Here is a 16,460-nt window from a genome sequence, read left to right as displayed (position 1 = left end):
GGGACTAAATCGTGAATTGTTTTAAAGGTCAAACTGAAGAGTTTATATTATACTTTCAAGGAAAAAGGATGTGTGTAGGGGAGTGACACTGTAAGATCTGTACTTAAAGAAAAGCTATTTTGGCAGCATGATAGAAGATGGATTGTTGAGAGACCTGAGTAAGGGGAAACCATTTATGGGACTGCATCAATAATCTACAAGTCCCTGAATTAAGACAGTAGCTGTATAAATAGAGAAAAGGGGCTTGAAGTGAGAGTTAGGGTTAAAGTAGAAATAACAAAATTTGGTGGATTAAAGTGAGGTGCTGAGAAGTAATGTAAAGGATATGAACCTGGGCTACTGGAAGAGTGATGATACCTTTAACAGAAATAATGAAATTTGGAAGAGGGTGGGTAATTAGTTATTTTTTATATAATGAATTTATGATGTCTCTGAGATATCTAGGTTAAATATCAATAGTTGATTTAGGAATGAAAATCAGGAAAGAAACTAGGACTCTCTGTGTCTGTTTATCAGTACATATATCACAAAAAGTCAGATACTATTTAAACAACTCAGTGACAATGAATGTATATAGATGTATGAACCTCTATAAGTGTATATATGTGTTTTTATACATATGTGTGCATATTCATACACATTATATATGTGAAGAATTTTCATTAATATGATAGTTAAATTAATGGGAGATGAATAAGTTAACAAGAGAGAGTGTATATGGAAGGAAAGGATGAGTGCCTCAGACAGAATCATGGACAATACAGTTAGATATATGATATAAATGATATGCTTTCAAAGGAATGAATGAATAGAAATAATATTAAGTTGACTATATGAGTCTCAAATTTAAGTTGAAGGGAATGAATGGATTTCACTTCTCAACTCTCCTATTTTAGTTTAGAAATCATTATCTTTCCCCCCAATCCATCTCTTTTAAACTGCTGTATTATATTTGATGGTACAATCACCTTTCTATTCACCCAGAGTAGTAACCTTGCTGTGATTTTTAAGTGCTTTCTTACTCACCATCCATAGACCCTTTTCAGTTCTAGGTCATGAATTGCCTATTAGATACTTCAAAGCAAATGTCCTGGAGACATCTTAAAATCAACATGTCTAAAAAGGAATTGATCATTTTTCTAACTAAACCTCCCTTCTTCCAAAAATTCCCTACTTCTGCCAAAGGTAGAATCATCCTTTCAGTGTCTCAGCTTCATAATTGTGGCATCTTCCTCAATTTTTCATTTCTTCTCATCCCACATAACTAATCTCATAGTCAATCCCTTATCTATACTCACTCAGCTGCCAACTTACTTCAGGCCTTCACCTCTCACCCAGATTATTGAAACAGTTTCACAATTTATCTCCCTGTCTCTCTCACTTTTATCTACACTATCAATGGCTTCCAGAGTAATTTCCTATAAGCACAAAAATGTCACTCTTCCAGGAAACTAATTCCAATTTTTCCTTAATGTCCCTCAGTAGACATTCTTTCCCCTCCAGGGAAATTGTCCTCTATGTTCTTTTCACACTAACACTTTATCTTCATAACTTTACATTGGCTATCCCCTATGCATTCCCTCCTTATTTCTGTATGATATGTAGCTTGAGCACAATCTTCTTCAAAAGCCTTTTGTGATCCTCTCATTCTTAATGCCCTCTCTTCCTAACTACCTTTTATTTAAATACTTTTTGAATAGTTCATGATTCAAAAAAGATATATATTAAATATATACACATGTAAAATCAATGTATATTTTAATATACTTATTGTTTCCCCATTAGGATGTTAAGTTCATTCAGATGAAAGTTTATTTTATTCTTTATGATTGTGTATCTAGCAAGTAGTATAGTGACTGATACAGAGAAAGCACTCACGAAATGACTGATTGATCGATTCAACAAGTTGACAAGTCTTCTAATTCCTTTCTCTTTTGAATATATCGCCTCTCTACTCACATAGCCACAATTCTAGTTCAGACCCTCATTACCTCTCAAATGATTTATTTTTTTCACAATCTGCTCCCCTGTCTTGGCCACATTTTAATACATCACTTCTTTCCTTGCCTTCTATAGTCTTGCCATATTCCTCATACATGTTACTCTACCTCTCATCTTCTTGTATTTATACTGGCATGACTACAATACTCTCCTTCATAATCACATAATCTGGTTTTCTATAAGACTCAATTCAAACTCTATCTTCTATAGGAGGTGTTTTGCAGACATCTCAAATTTTACTGCTCTTGCATCTAAACTGATCATCAAGTGACTCTATATTTGTTTCATATTTATTTGTGTTTATGGTATACCCATCGTTAGAATGTAAGTTTCTTGCAAGCAGTATTTATTTTTGATGTTTCTTTTTATTTTTGGTGTTTTGAACAGCACCTAGAACAAGGACAATGCTTAATAAATGTTTGTTGATAAATAACCACCGGGTATTAGAGTAACATAAATATGAATTAATCTAATTATTTTGTTATACTAGATGGCCTTACTGCACATGCAAAGCCTGTATCACCCAACATGTCCATCACAACACATTATAGTAAATAATGCTTTATTTCTCTCTCTCTCTCTCTAATCCGCATCATGCTTTTAATGTTCTATTCATGTCTATTTCCCTGGATACATGGGTGGACTACATGGTTAAAGCTGATCTCCTCTTTTCCTTGTCATGCTACAAAATAATGTTTTATTACCATTTTGTGAATTGTTTCTTGAGATCAGAACCATTTTTAACCTCTGTAACCATGGGGAAATAAAGCATGAAAAAACACTGGAAACTGATTATGGAGAGTTTTGAATGTCAAGATAAAGATTTATACTTCCTTCTGTAGACTTTGAAGAATATTTAATATTTTTGAAACTTATGAGTACTGTGAATCAAAAAGATTAGTGTGGCAGTGGTGGGTAGAAATGATTAGAGAAGGGAGAGATTAGTTATAGGGTATACTAGAAGCATTGAGAACAGTTATTGCTTCATCTTAATCTAGGTGGACCCATCTTCATCAGCAGAATTTCTTTGCATGAATAAAATCTAGAGCCAGGAAAAAAAAAACTAATCCTAGTATCAGCTTCTGCTAAACACTGTAAGAGGAAACATTCCAATTTAATGGAATATCATTAATACCATGGGACATTTTGTGGTTGAATGCTATATACCTCTAGGTAAAATAGGTTTTTTAATTCTCCTCCAAATATAGAGTCTCTTCTGCAGTGTCCCTCATATTACTTTCTTTGGTTGCCATCTGTTTTGGTTCAAATGGGGTGGGGAGGAGAATATTATTTTTCTATGGCCATGGCACAAAGATTCTTAAATTTTCTCCTAACTCTACTCTAGTAGGGTAAAGGCTTATTGTAGAATCTAGAAAGAAAAATTGAGTTCATGGGTAAAAATATCTTTATACCATTATGAGGTGATCTTGTGGTATAGATTTGTAAGTGGAAAATTTAGAAATTCAATGTCTCATTGTATTCCATTATTCTGACCCAAGTTTAAAGGGTTAGAAGTGTTTTCTAGGCTTTCCTGGTTTTTATTTTCCTTCCTGCTATGGTTTCTGGGGGTTTGAACTCTTGATTAATTGACTATCTTGGGTAACTGGAATGAACTCTTATTCAGGTATTCACATCCCAAGAAGAAAATTTCAATTTTTCTAACTGTGCAGTGTATCATTAGGCAAAAACCACTCTAACTATTAAATATCTGAAACCACAATTCATACAGAACCCTTTATTTTCTCCTCATTGCTATTAGCTGAGTAGATTTTCCTTTGTTCTGAGTGTACAAATCTCCAGTTTCAATTGTCCTTCCTTAAATCTAATCCCATTTTCTAAAAATTTGTCTCCTCAGGTTTCTAGAAGTTCCTAATTAGGTGAAGATTGAGACAAATATTTTTTTTGAACATGACCAATATTCTTACTTGACTATGCATATTAGTTACCTCTGTTTTTTTTTTTTTTTGCTTTTTCCCCCCTGTGGAAGGTGGTAAGGAGAGATACTATATTTTTCTTCTTTTAAAGTAAGGAAATACATATTTTTTAAATCTCCAGAAATTTACTAGAAGGAAGCATCACCAAATTTCTTATCTACTTAAATTATTATTATCCAGTTCCTCCTAAACATACATTTCTAGGTTCACCTCTTTTTTGTCCTTTTTATAATCTTGGGTAATTTTGACATAGAATAAGGACACATTTATAGTTTTTTCATCATTTATTTTTCTTCAACTGGACTTAATATACACACAAATTCACAATAATGTTTGTAACCCTTCTTGAGATTTATATCAAGGACTAGCTTCCATAAAATCAACCTCAGAAATTTACAACAATATCTTAAATATCATTAATTTTTATTTTCAATTTACTTCTATTATTCATGAATTTCTATTTTTCTTTCTCCAATATGTTTTTATTTTAATCTTTTTCACAATGTATCACATTTAATGAGTATTATACTGTGTAATAAATTTAAAGCTGGAATTTCCTCAAAAACACATGTCTTCAAATGCTTTCTCAAATACTTCTGAACTTTGTAATCCTGCTCCAGTTATTTGGGTCTCAATCTGTAAAACAAGAATGGCACTGATGACCTCAAAGGTTTGTTGATAGTGTCTATAAAGTGCTTCACATAAAAGTATTATAGAACTCAGCCATGATTATTAAATAACATTTTTTCATTTTTTTTTCTAAATTTGAATCTTTAGAATTTCAAATATTCATTCTTTCTACTCTTCTTGTATTCAATGAAGAAATTTGTAGTACCCTTAATCACAACAATGCCCTTCTTGGTTTTATAAAGCCTTATTATTATTGCCTCTCAACCTCTGAAGTCATGAATTCTAATTTTATCTTTCCACCTAAGGTATTTGCTCTGTCCCCTTTAATCACCTGTAATGCAAATTAATGGTGTTTTCATGGTTTTGTTTTTAGTTTCTTGAGACATTGTCCTCAGAATTGTTTTTAGAACTGTATGCACAGGTGCATCCTGGGGTTATGAAACTCTGGAGTTATCTTTTTGTTTCTTTTACCTTTCTGTTTCCAAGACAAATCATCATTCAGAAGTCATAGACTAACCAAAATGTTATAAAGACTTCCAGTGTTTCTCTTCTTCTCAACTTTCAGTTACCTTTTCCTGCCTTTCTCACTCTTCTCCATCTTGGCCTGTATTCTTCCATTCTTTTGTTCTATGTCTTTCTATTGATCTTTGACACTTCTCTTTATTTATAGAAGAGTACACTTAAAATTGCATGTTTGTTTTTCACTTTTATCCTTTCTTCCATAAAAATTATGCATCTTTATGCTTATTTTAAGCTCTCCGGAGAATTTTTGGGCAATAGGCTTAACTAAGTGCATGTATTTGAACTACAAGAATATACTTTATTCTTCATAATATTGGGAGCATAGACTCGAAGTGACATGATCAGGGAGAAGTAGAATGACATTAATGTCAACTTTCCAGATGATACTTTGGAAAAGAGTAAAATTTTAATCAATGGTCGTAGGATTTGTTCCCTTAATATAAAAGAATAAATGCAACTGTGCATTATGAAAGTTTAGAAAATCATAGAGTTTATAGAGTTAAAAATACTAAATTATTCAGGCAAAAGGAAGGATTTATAATTTAAGAGACATATTAATGTAGCTATTTCCTACTCTTAAAATCATCCCTTTGTTTCTTTGAATGTCTAAATACAATCTAGCACAAACTATAAATTGTAAATGAACCAAGTAATTTACATATATCAAATCACATCAAGTCTCATTGGAAAACCAATGACTTCTATTTTTTAAAATTTTTTTCTTAAACTGTACAATTTACATACATATATTTATTTATTCAAAAAACAGTTATTTAAGGAGATAGGAGAGAATAAAAGTAGAATGAGTAGTGGTTTTAAAGTCAATACTCCCTACTTTGCATTCCAGCCCTCTGGGTTCAATTCAATTAATATTTATTAGGCCCCCTACTATTTATTAGATGCTCTGAAAATAAGGTACAAATAGTAGCAGTCCTGGTGTGAATAATTCAGGATGATCTCAGTTCCAAAACCACCCTGAACATTCCCTTGCTTTGTGACCCTGGGCAAGTCACTTAAACTTTTAGTGTCTTAGTTTTTCCATCTTTAAAATGGAGATAATAATATCCACATTGTAAGGTTGTTGATTTGATCAAATGAATTAACATATATAAGTTCTTTTTGCAAACTTTAAAGAATTCAATAAATACTATTATGATTAACAGGTTGTAAGTACTTCTTTCTGCCCTGGAACTGTGAGGAGAGTCCCTGCTCTGTGATGGCAGTAAGCCCTATTGTGTTTCTGCTCTTCTTCAGGGTACTACAACCCAGATCTAAGTATGGGAAAAGCAAAAGAATCCTACATCAGGGAGGGTAATGAGACCCCTGTAATCTTCCTCTGGCCCCCTTACTGCCCATGGGCTGAGAACTCTGGCAACAACTTCCTCTGCTGATTCATTGCCTTCTGAGATTTGCTTCTGGTCTATTAGGGTTGGGTCTGATCTATTTGAGGTCCACGCTGTACTGTTCTCTACTCTAACATTGGTGCACGAGACCATTCCCGCTGATCTTTCAAGTTTTCCTGAGTTAGAAGATTGTTTTACTCATTATTTAAAGGTATTTGGAGGGGGTTAGGAAGAGCTTGGGGGAGTCCATGCCTTTCCTCCCAATCTTGGCACTGCCTCTGAACCCTAACATCTCCAAGAAAATAGGAAGAGCATGTGGAGGACACCTTGTGTAAATACAAAGAGGTAGAAGACCATTTACTAATTGTATTACTGAGCAAGTTGGTTGAGCTTCAATTTATAGTTTTGAAAAATGGACAAAATAATATTTATTGTACCTATTAATCAAAAATCAATATGTAATTGCTAACTGTATGTGATCTTATAGGCAGAATGTCAGAATGCTGTTGTGAATTTCAATTTTAAAAGCAACATAATAGAAGGAATTATTGCTAATATTATCTAGAATAAAAGTATAGTAGTAATAGTCCCTTAGTTTGAACCCATCTAAATCAGTTATTTTCCTTTTAGCAGAGTGGTCAGCTTGATGAAGGAAAAAATATTGGAATGGTCTAGTTTTGTGTTTGACAATGTATGAAAGAATTCACAGAAAGATCAATGCTTTACCCAGTAGAATTTGGGTATACAACCTTTGCTTAAATATCAATATTCTCCCTGGTTCCTGAAATAACTCATTTCATCCCAGACGGCTTTAAAATAATGATGATGATAATAATAATAATAATAATAATGATAATAATGATAATGGTGATGATGATGATAGGAATAATAAAGATGAAAATGACAATTAATATACCAAACAAATGTTTTCAAAGTTCTTTATAAATTTTATGTTATTTGATCTTCACAAAAACCCTGAGTAGTGACTGCTTTTATTCTTCACATTTAGAGCAAAATTAGTCCAAGAGAGATTAAGTGACTTACTCAGGGTCATATAGCTAGTATGTATCTGAGGTACTATTCTGACTCAAGGTCAAGAACTTTATCCAAAGCACTGGACTGAATGTGAGAAATCATCTAATCTAATCACTTCATTTTATAGATGGTAAAATGAGACAGAGTGATATGAAATGATTTGTGCATGATACCCACAATTGATTATGTTCTTGTTATTTGAACCCCAAACTGCTGAGTCCTGTACCAGGCTATAATGCCTCCTAATTGTTAGTATGGTTTTGTAATATTGATCCTAACTTTGCTTCTCTATGTCTACCATTCATTGCTTTTAGTTCACCCTTATGAGTCAAAAAACAAACAAACAAACAAGAAACAACAACAAAACCAATTCTGATCTCTTCCAGGAAATAACTCTTTAGACACTTGCACACACCTCTTTTGTCTTCCTAAGGTTAAACATCTCTATTTTCTGGAAGGAACATCTCTAAACATCTCCATTTCCTTCACCTCAACTCAAGTTCTTGTGGCATGAAGTTGAAGCAAATCATTAGCCTAATTGTTTTACTCTTGAATACTATTTAACTTATCAGTGTTTTGGGGTGTCCTTGTACTACAACTCCCTTAATGAGAGCTGAACAACTTTTTTTCTTTTTTTAATGCTATGAAATTTTTTGACAACAATTGATGATTTTGGTTATCTGTTTATGAAAATGACTCTGTAGTGGCTGGTGCAGATGCCAGCCAGTCCTCTCTTCACTTGTTACATGCCTTTGCTATGTTCAGTCCATCAACTTGGCATTAATCTGACATAATCAGAAGGATTTCTATTCTGGCATGTTTGCTAAATACTTTTTAGCAAACATTATGCTTTTTTCCTTAAAATGAAAAATCCTGCTTTTAGTCACCCTACTATTTTTAGTTCATTGTGTTAATTGAGCCCTTTGACAAAATTGTAGCTCATGAAAGCAGTATATTGCTCTCTATGTGTTACACCTTGATTCTGGTCATTATTTGAATATACTCCAAGCATGTGTGACATAACTCTAGTGAACTTTATAAAAGCCAGATGTTTATTTTTATGTTCACTAGTAATCTGGTCTGAAGAATTATGAGAAAATGACATCAAAGGCATATGGTACAATTGGATTGGAGCAGGGAATAAAGTTATTTAGTGTTCCACCGTGAATATAAATAGATTGAAAAATAAAACAGATTGTCAGAAAATCAGTACAGAAAGTCACTAAACAGTGCAAGTCCTTTTACTCAACTGTACCATTATAGATCTATACCTTGGAGAGATTAAATAGGAAAAGGTCCTATATGTACAAAATTATTTATAAAAGCTCTTTTTCTGATGACAAAAAAAATTGAAAACTAAAACAATTCTCATCATTTGAGAAATTACTGCATAAATTGTGGCATGCGAATATGCTACGATATTATTGTCCTGTAAGAAATAAGGAAATAGATTATTTCAAGGAGACTAGGCTTATAGGAACTGACAGTGAAGTGAGAAGAATAATATAACATTGACAATAAGAAAATGTATAATTTTAAAGGTTTTTATAAACAAATGAAGGAAATAGAACCAGAAGAACAAATCATATAATAACAATAATACTATAAAGAAAATTTGAAAGTCAAAAATACTATTATCACAGAAATAAACATTTAAGATTCCAAAAATCTGTAACAAAGCAACCTACTTCCTGACATAGTGTGATATATTTAGGGTATACAATCACACAAACATGTGTGTATAAATACATATATGTATATATTTTTATAATATGTGTGTTTGAACAAATGTGTTATGTGCATATGTGTGTATTTTGTGTGTACATATATGTGTGTGTGTATATATATTACTGGATATTGACATTTCCTTCTTCAGTTCCTTTTACAGATGAGGAATTGAGATTAAAAGAGTTAAAGTTTCCTAGGGTCATATAGCTAAGTGATTGAGGTCAGATTTGAACTCTGAAAGATGAGTCTTCCTAACTCCAGCTGTGCCATGCAGCTGCCTTAAAAAATAATTAAAATAAATTGATTTTCTCTCCCTCTCTTCCTTTAGCCCATTGAGAAAAAAAATGCTTATAACAAATACACATAGTGATGTAAACTAAATTCTTTCACTGGCCACATACAAAGGATAGAGTCTCCATATTAAATTAATCCTAGTTTCAGATACCCAAGCACATTAACTTACTGTACCTCAGAAGTCCTGAGCTCAAGAGATCAACCAGCTTCATCCTTTCTGATAACATCCTTCCTTACATGCACACACTACTACAAGTGGCAGTAGGTTTTTGAAGAATATCTACAAGATTATTCCTATAGGCAACTTCATTGATAGAGGAAATAATCATCTAGTCAGAATGGTAGGTTCTCAAAATATTGAGGAGTAAAGAGTGTCCTATATAAATTTATAGATCTCTCTCTATATAAATATATTTATTATCTTATGATATCTATCTATCTATCCTTAAGCAAATGAACTGTGGCAGGCTTGTTTGGATATCTTCACTAAGATTGCCCAGGCAGGGATGAGATGAACCTGATAAGAAACAGAATAGGTCAAAGTTCCCAAATGGATCAGAGCTGACCAAACCTATGAGTAATCTTTTAAATTTCAACTGGATAAGACCAGTCTTAGCAAATGTTTTTTTTTTATTTAAAAAAATATGAGTAAGGATCATTTTATGATTTTTCTATTCCTCTGTCAAAAGACTTGCAATATGGGGCAGTTAGGTGGCACAGTGGATAGAGCACTGACCCTGGAGTCAGGTACACCTGAGTTCAAATCCAGCCTCAGACACATAATAATTACTTAGCTGTATGGCCTTGGGCAAGCAACTTAACCCGATTGCCTTGCAAAAAAAATAAAATAACTAAAAAAAAAAAAAGAGAGACTTGCAATATATTGCTGGACATATACTAGACCCAAATCTTTCCAATTTGTTGAGAACTGCTCAATCTTTTGCTCCATGAGTACCCACAGTTAGCACCTTCTCTCTCTTATTCCATAGAAAGATGAAGTATGAATAAGACTTCTGTGAATAAAGAGATGACAATGTTAAATTTTAAACAAGTGCTCCTCAAAACTGCTCATATTTAAATAATTCTGGAAAACTTTTTGTTTCTATTAACTTTAGAAATATATTGAAGGAAGTCCTTCATATTGTGAATTCATAATTAGTTATTAAGGTTAAAAAAAACACAAGTAAACCATTACTCTTTTGATATTTTTGATCCATTAGGTGTCTTAGAGGTCATCTGGTCTTCACTTATCATTGAAATGAGTAAACTAAAAACCTTAAATGAACTAAATTGATATGACTAAGATTAAAATGAACTTTATCTAAAGATGAGTTCCTGATATATTACTTACCAGGAGATAGTTTTGATTGTCAGTTTAGAGAACATATGATGAATTTCACCAGAAAGAATGTGTCTGTGTGTGTGTGTGTATGTGTGTGTGTGTGTTTGTATTCCTAGATTTTAGGATTAACCAAAAGATTTAAGGAAATCAACCACACTTATTCCCTGGAAAATATGAATTATTTTGAGTTCTTTTGAAAATCCATATTTACTTGACAAAATGAAATAAATACTCTGATTGGAGGTCACTGTTCATTTGGCATGTTTATATTATTTATCTAATTATTTAGTTACTGTCTCTTATTCTGTATCAGGATTCAGGAAGGTAATATATTTTTCATGTATATTTCATTTTTACTCTATATTTTGTACTAATGTTATATTAATGTAACTTTTAGAAAAGAAAAGAAAATTTTCAAAAATTTTTCAATTTGTCACTTCTTTTTAGTACTCTGATATTAAAATTCTGTTTGTTTTGCTATATCCTACCACTTGGAATTAAATAGGACATGAAATCATATTGTTAACAGAAACCATATGGATTTTAAAGGTATAGGTTTATTCAGGTGAATTTAGTAATACATTTTAAGACAATGCCAGAGAGATGAGTTCTCTCTAATTCTTGGAGGTAGAGCCAAGATGGAGACAGGAGAAGAGCCTCTCCTAGTCATTTTCTCCATAATATTTCAAAAATATTAAAATTATGACTTGAACTAAATTTTCGAGAGGCAGAACCCACAGAAAGATCCAGTGAGGCAATTCTCCGGACCAAGGTAACCTGGAAAATAGTGGAAAGGCTCCACTCCATGGGATTAGAGGGGCGACCCACCAGAGTGAAGAAACTTCAGCCTCCTGGAGGCAGCCCCAGGGTGCCTGGGATCCAAGGATCATGGCAGCTGGGACAGTTTCCTGACCTACAACCCTGGTTGCACCGGGTACAGATTGGAGGATTGGTAGAGGCGACCTCTGCCAGAGTGAGCTCAGGAAGCCCAGGCCCTCAGGGCAGTTGCCTCAGTCAGTGTGGTCAGCTCAGCAGCTCAGCAGCACAGGCACACAGCAGCCCAGATCCAGGAAAGGGAAGCAGGCATGGAGCCTGTAAACAGGAGCCCCCCAGCACCTGAGCCTTGAGTGCTCAGTCCATCGAAGGTAGCGGAGTAGAGGGAGACTTTCAGAGGTCTGTCCTCTGTCCCTGGAACAGGACTCTGGGGCCCTGACCACATTCAGATCCTGATCACAGTCTAGGCCCCCCCATAGAACAGCCACCCCACCTCAGCCCCATGGCAGAGGGGTGTTCTTGTGGTCATTCACAGATGAGGAGAACAGTTAGAGCTTCATACACTGAGATCCTTGTTGAGGGGCAGTGTCCCAATAATACTCAAAAGCTCAGGGAGCACCCCAAAACCAGGCACAGGCTGGAGAAATGAGTAACAGAGAAAAAAGAGGAACACCATTGAGAAATACATTGTCTATGATCCCAAGAAAGATAAAATATTCAATCTGAAGATGAGGAAGTACAAGCTCCTACATATAAAGACTCCAAGAAAAACAGAAATTAGGCTCAGGCTATGACAGAACTCAAAAAAGATTTTGAAAATCAAAAGATAGAAGAAAAGTTGGGAAAAGAAATGAGAGAGATGCAGGAAAAACCTGAAAAAGAAGTCAGCAGCTTCGTCAAAGAAATCCAAAAAAATGCTGAAGAAAATAGCATGTTAAACATCAGCAGAACGGATAAAACAGTTCAAAAAGTTATTGAGGAGAAGAATGATTTAAAAAGCAGAACTGGCCAGATGGAAAAAGAGATAAGAAAGCTCTCTGAGAAGAACAAATCCTTCAGATGTAAAAGGGAGATAAAGGAAGCTGATGACTTACAAGCAGTCAAGAAACAATACTTTGACACCAAAAGAATGAAAAATTAGAAGAAAATGTGAAGCATCTCATTGAAAAAACAATTGATCTGGAAAACAAATTCAGGAAAGATAATTTAAAAATTATTGTGGTACCTGAAAGTCATGATCAGGAAAAGAGCCTTGACCTCATTTTTAAAGAGTTCCTACAGGAAAATTGCCCTGATATCCTAGAAGCAGAAGGCAAAGTAGAAACTGAGAGAATCCACCAATCTCCCCCAGAAAGAGATCCAAAATAAAAATAACAACCCCCAGGAATATTATAGCCAAGTTCCAGAACTCCCAAGTCAAAGAGAAAATATTACAAGCAGGCAGAAGAACACAATTCATATATTGTGGACCTGCAATCAGGATTACACAGGATTTAGCAGCAACTACATTAAGGACTCGTAGGGCTTGGATTATAATATTCCAGAAGGCAAAAGAGCTTGGAATACAAACAATAATCAACTACCCAGCAACACTGAACATCCCCTTCCAGGGGAAAAGATGGACTTTCAATGAACCAGGGGAATTTCAATTGTTCCTTTTGAAATAACTTTCAAATACAGGTAAAGCATAGAGAGTGGAGGAGAAGGGTAAAATATGAGGGACTTAATGATGGTGAACTGCATGTATTCCTGCATAGAATAATGACACTGATAATATTCATATAAAATTTCTCCTTTAATAGAGCAGGTAGAAGGAGCTTTTATAGATGAAGCACAGGAGAGAGCTGAATTTGAAGATATAATAGATTGTAAAAATGGAGTCAATGGCTAAAAGGGAAATGTAATGGGAGTAAGAGAAAAGAGAGGTGGAATAAGCTAGGATATTTCATATAATACAATTTTTTATCGCAATGAGCTTTTGCAATGATTTGGAAGGGGGGAAAGTGAGAGGGAATGAGGGAACCTTTGCTCTTATCAGAGGTGTCTAGGAGAGGAAACAGCATTTATCCTCAATGGTGTATAGACATCTAGAGTAAAAAGGAGAGAAGGGGTTCAAGGGGAAGGGGGGGAATGTGAGTGATGGAGGAGAGGATGGACCATGGGGGGAGAGTGGTCAGATATAAAACATTTTCTTTTTTTTACTTCTTGCCAGGTGCTTGGATTGGGTGGTCTGTCTGGGACCACGGGGCCAGGTGGTTGCTAAGCCTTAGGTGGTATGTGTACTCAGGGCCTCTTAGCCCCAGGTTTGATCAGTCCACTGTGCCACTCAGCTACCCTACAGCACATGTTAAAAGAGGGACATAGTGAAAGGAGAGAGAAAATATATTACATGGTAGTGGAGAGGTCTGAATGGAGGGAGTTGTGATCAGCAGCAGCAATGGTAGAAAAATATGGAAGTAGATTTTGTGATGGACTTATCCTAAAGAATGTGATCCACCAGAGACAGAGCTGGTAGTGTTGGAACATAGACTGAAGCACATTTTTTCTCTTTACTTTATTTATCATGAGGATCTATATTTGGGAGGAAGAGAGGGTATTCTGTTTACTCTTAAACAAGAATATTTTAGTAATGTATAAAAAATCATTTGCACAAAAATAAAAATAAATAAATTTAAAAAACAGATAAAAGTTCTCTAGGAAACTGGCTTTTAAGACAGATTTTTTTTCATGACAAGAGTTCTTTCTGGAAGAACTATGTTCTTAAAGTTTAATCAATGTATATTTATTTCAGTTATCATAAAACAAGTGTGTTCATTGGCATACCCAGTGTTTAATGTCAATATAATAGATAATTAAAGTAGTAACCCAGTGGGTAAGGTTCTTTTTCAAATGCCCACTAGACTTCACTATCATAATAAATGATAACTATTACAGCAAGAGGACATCACTAAACATTTATTGGATTACCTTCATACGTATAACTCTATACTTAAGTATGACAGAGTAATATAATATGTTGAAACTTCTGCCCCCAAGAAGGTTGTAATATACTTGAGAATATGTAAACATTTAGGATCACTTGTAGAACAATTGACTAATGGATGATAATTAAATACAACAAAATATATGTGCTGAAGGAACTCAGAGTTAGTATTGAATAAAGTTGGATGGCATTAATTATGAATTGTAGTCTAGAAGAACTGGACTTTGAAGAGGGAGATGAATAAGAAGAATTTGGAAATTATATTGAAAAGAATTCTAAAACAGAAACTGAGCAATTTCCTTTAAGTAGCAGAATGAGCAGAATTATTTGTGAGTAGTTAGGAATTCATGAGTAATGATATTGGTGAAATGTACTCAGGTACAAATTGATGGAGAACTGGCATTAAAGGTTAAACAGATGAAGTTAGATTTAATATAATGAACATCAGAAAGATCCTTCCCTCTATACATTCTTTGGCAATGTAATGGCAAGATGGGAAATATGAGTTGTGAACAGGAAATTTTGGAGAAGGTGGATACTAAAGGCAATGATACTGCCTGAGAAGGTGTAATCATACTCCAATGACAGAGTAGTGGAGAGTGCATACACTAGTCACTAGTCCAGGACTGAGGAAACCTGTCTGATAGTTTTACTTCAGATAATAAAATGGCAGTATATCTTGGTAAGCTTAACCTCTCTGTCCTTCAGTTTTTCATTTGTAAAATAAAGATATTATTCAGTTATTCTTCATTCAACCAGAAATCTTCTTCAAATATGTTATTTAATTGGATAATCTCTAAGATCATTATGAGTTTTTAATTTTTTAAGACACCTAGGTTCTTTAACTCTTTAAAGAACTGATTCATTGTTTATGCTTTGCTCATTGCCATTTTTACACGCCTCATAGTACATGAGCAATTATCTTCATTCAGTAAACTACAGCATGAAGTCTGACCCAGTATAATATTGGTCCAGAATGTCCAAAAGAAATAAAATCAAGAAGGCAGCTAGGTGGCGAAGTGGATTGAGCACTGGTCCTGGATCAGGAGGACCTGAGTTTGAACCCATATACTTAATAATTACCCAGGTGTGTGACATTAGGCAAGTCATTTAATGCAATTGCCTTAGTTAAAAAAATTAATTGTTTTTAAAAAAGAAATAAAATCAAGGAACAAAACTGAGGTGGAGAAAATTATATTGTCTGTTCATTGAGAGACTATATAATACCTATTTAATGACAATTTGTGAGATAAAAAAGTTACTGTTTAAAATGCATCTTATTTGCTCATTTTTTAAGGTTTTTTTGTAAGGCAAATGGGATTAAGTGGCTTGCCCAAGGCCACACAGCTAGGTAATTATTAAGTGTCTGAGGTCAGATTTGAACTCAGGTACTCCTGACTCCATGACTGGTGCTCTATCTACTGCACCACCTAGCCACCCCTTTTGCCCTTATTTAAAAAAAAGTCTGCTACTTAAAATATGTTTCATTTTTTTAAAAGAACATCAAGTCTATTCAACCTTGTAAATGAAAGCTTAATCTAACCTCATCAGGGCACAAAAAGAATCTTTTAATTGCTGTTGCATTCTTTTTTCTCTTTATTTCCTCTTGGGAAATTAAATGTATATTTCATAATTATTGTCAACTTAATTTTATAAAAACGTTTTACACTATAAATACTTAAATGGTCATTTGCTTCTTCTCTTATGCCTTATAATATGCATAACTGCTAAAATATTTTTTCCTGGAGTGTATGTATGTCTGATGAGTTTTTCTGATTAAAAAACCCTATTTAACAAAGGATTATTGGAAATTTTCAGACTCTTGGTTTCTGCTATTAAGGGAAGAAGTCCTATTGGTAGAAATATTTTGTAGA

The 16,460-nt window shown here is 33.9% G+C and overlaps 1 protein-coding gene across 1 annotated transcript in view; it reads left to right on the top strand.

Annotated features, from left to right (window-relative positions):
- Nucleotides 1–16,460, top strand: part of MMP16 (matrix metallopeptidase 16) — a 395,619-nt gene that overhangs the window by 304,938 nt on the left and 74,221 nt on the right. The window lies entirely within an intron of this gene.

This window comes from Macrotis lagotis, chromosome X, assembly GCF_037893015.1.
Source record: "Macrotis lagotis isolate mMagLag1 chromosome X, bilby.v1.9.chrom.fasta, whole genome shotgun sequence".
NCBI classification, from domain to species: Eukaryota; Metazoa; Chordata; class Mammalia; order Peramelemorphia; family Peramelidae; genus Macrotis; species Macrotis lagotis.
The sequence above is the reverse complement of the archived record's forward strand: the minus strand, read 5'-3'. Positions and strand labels throughout refer to the sequence as shown.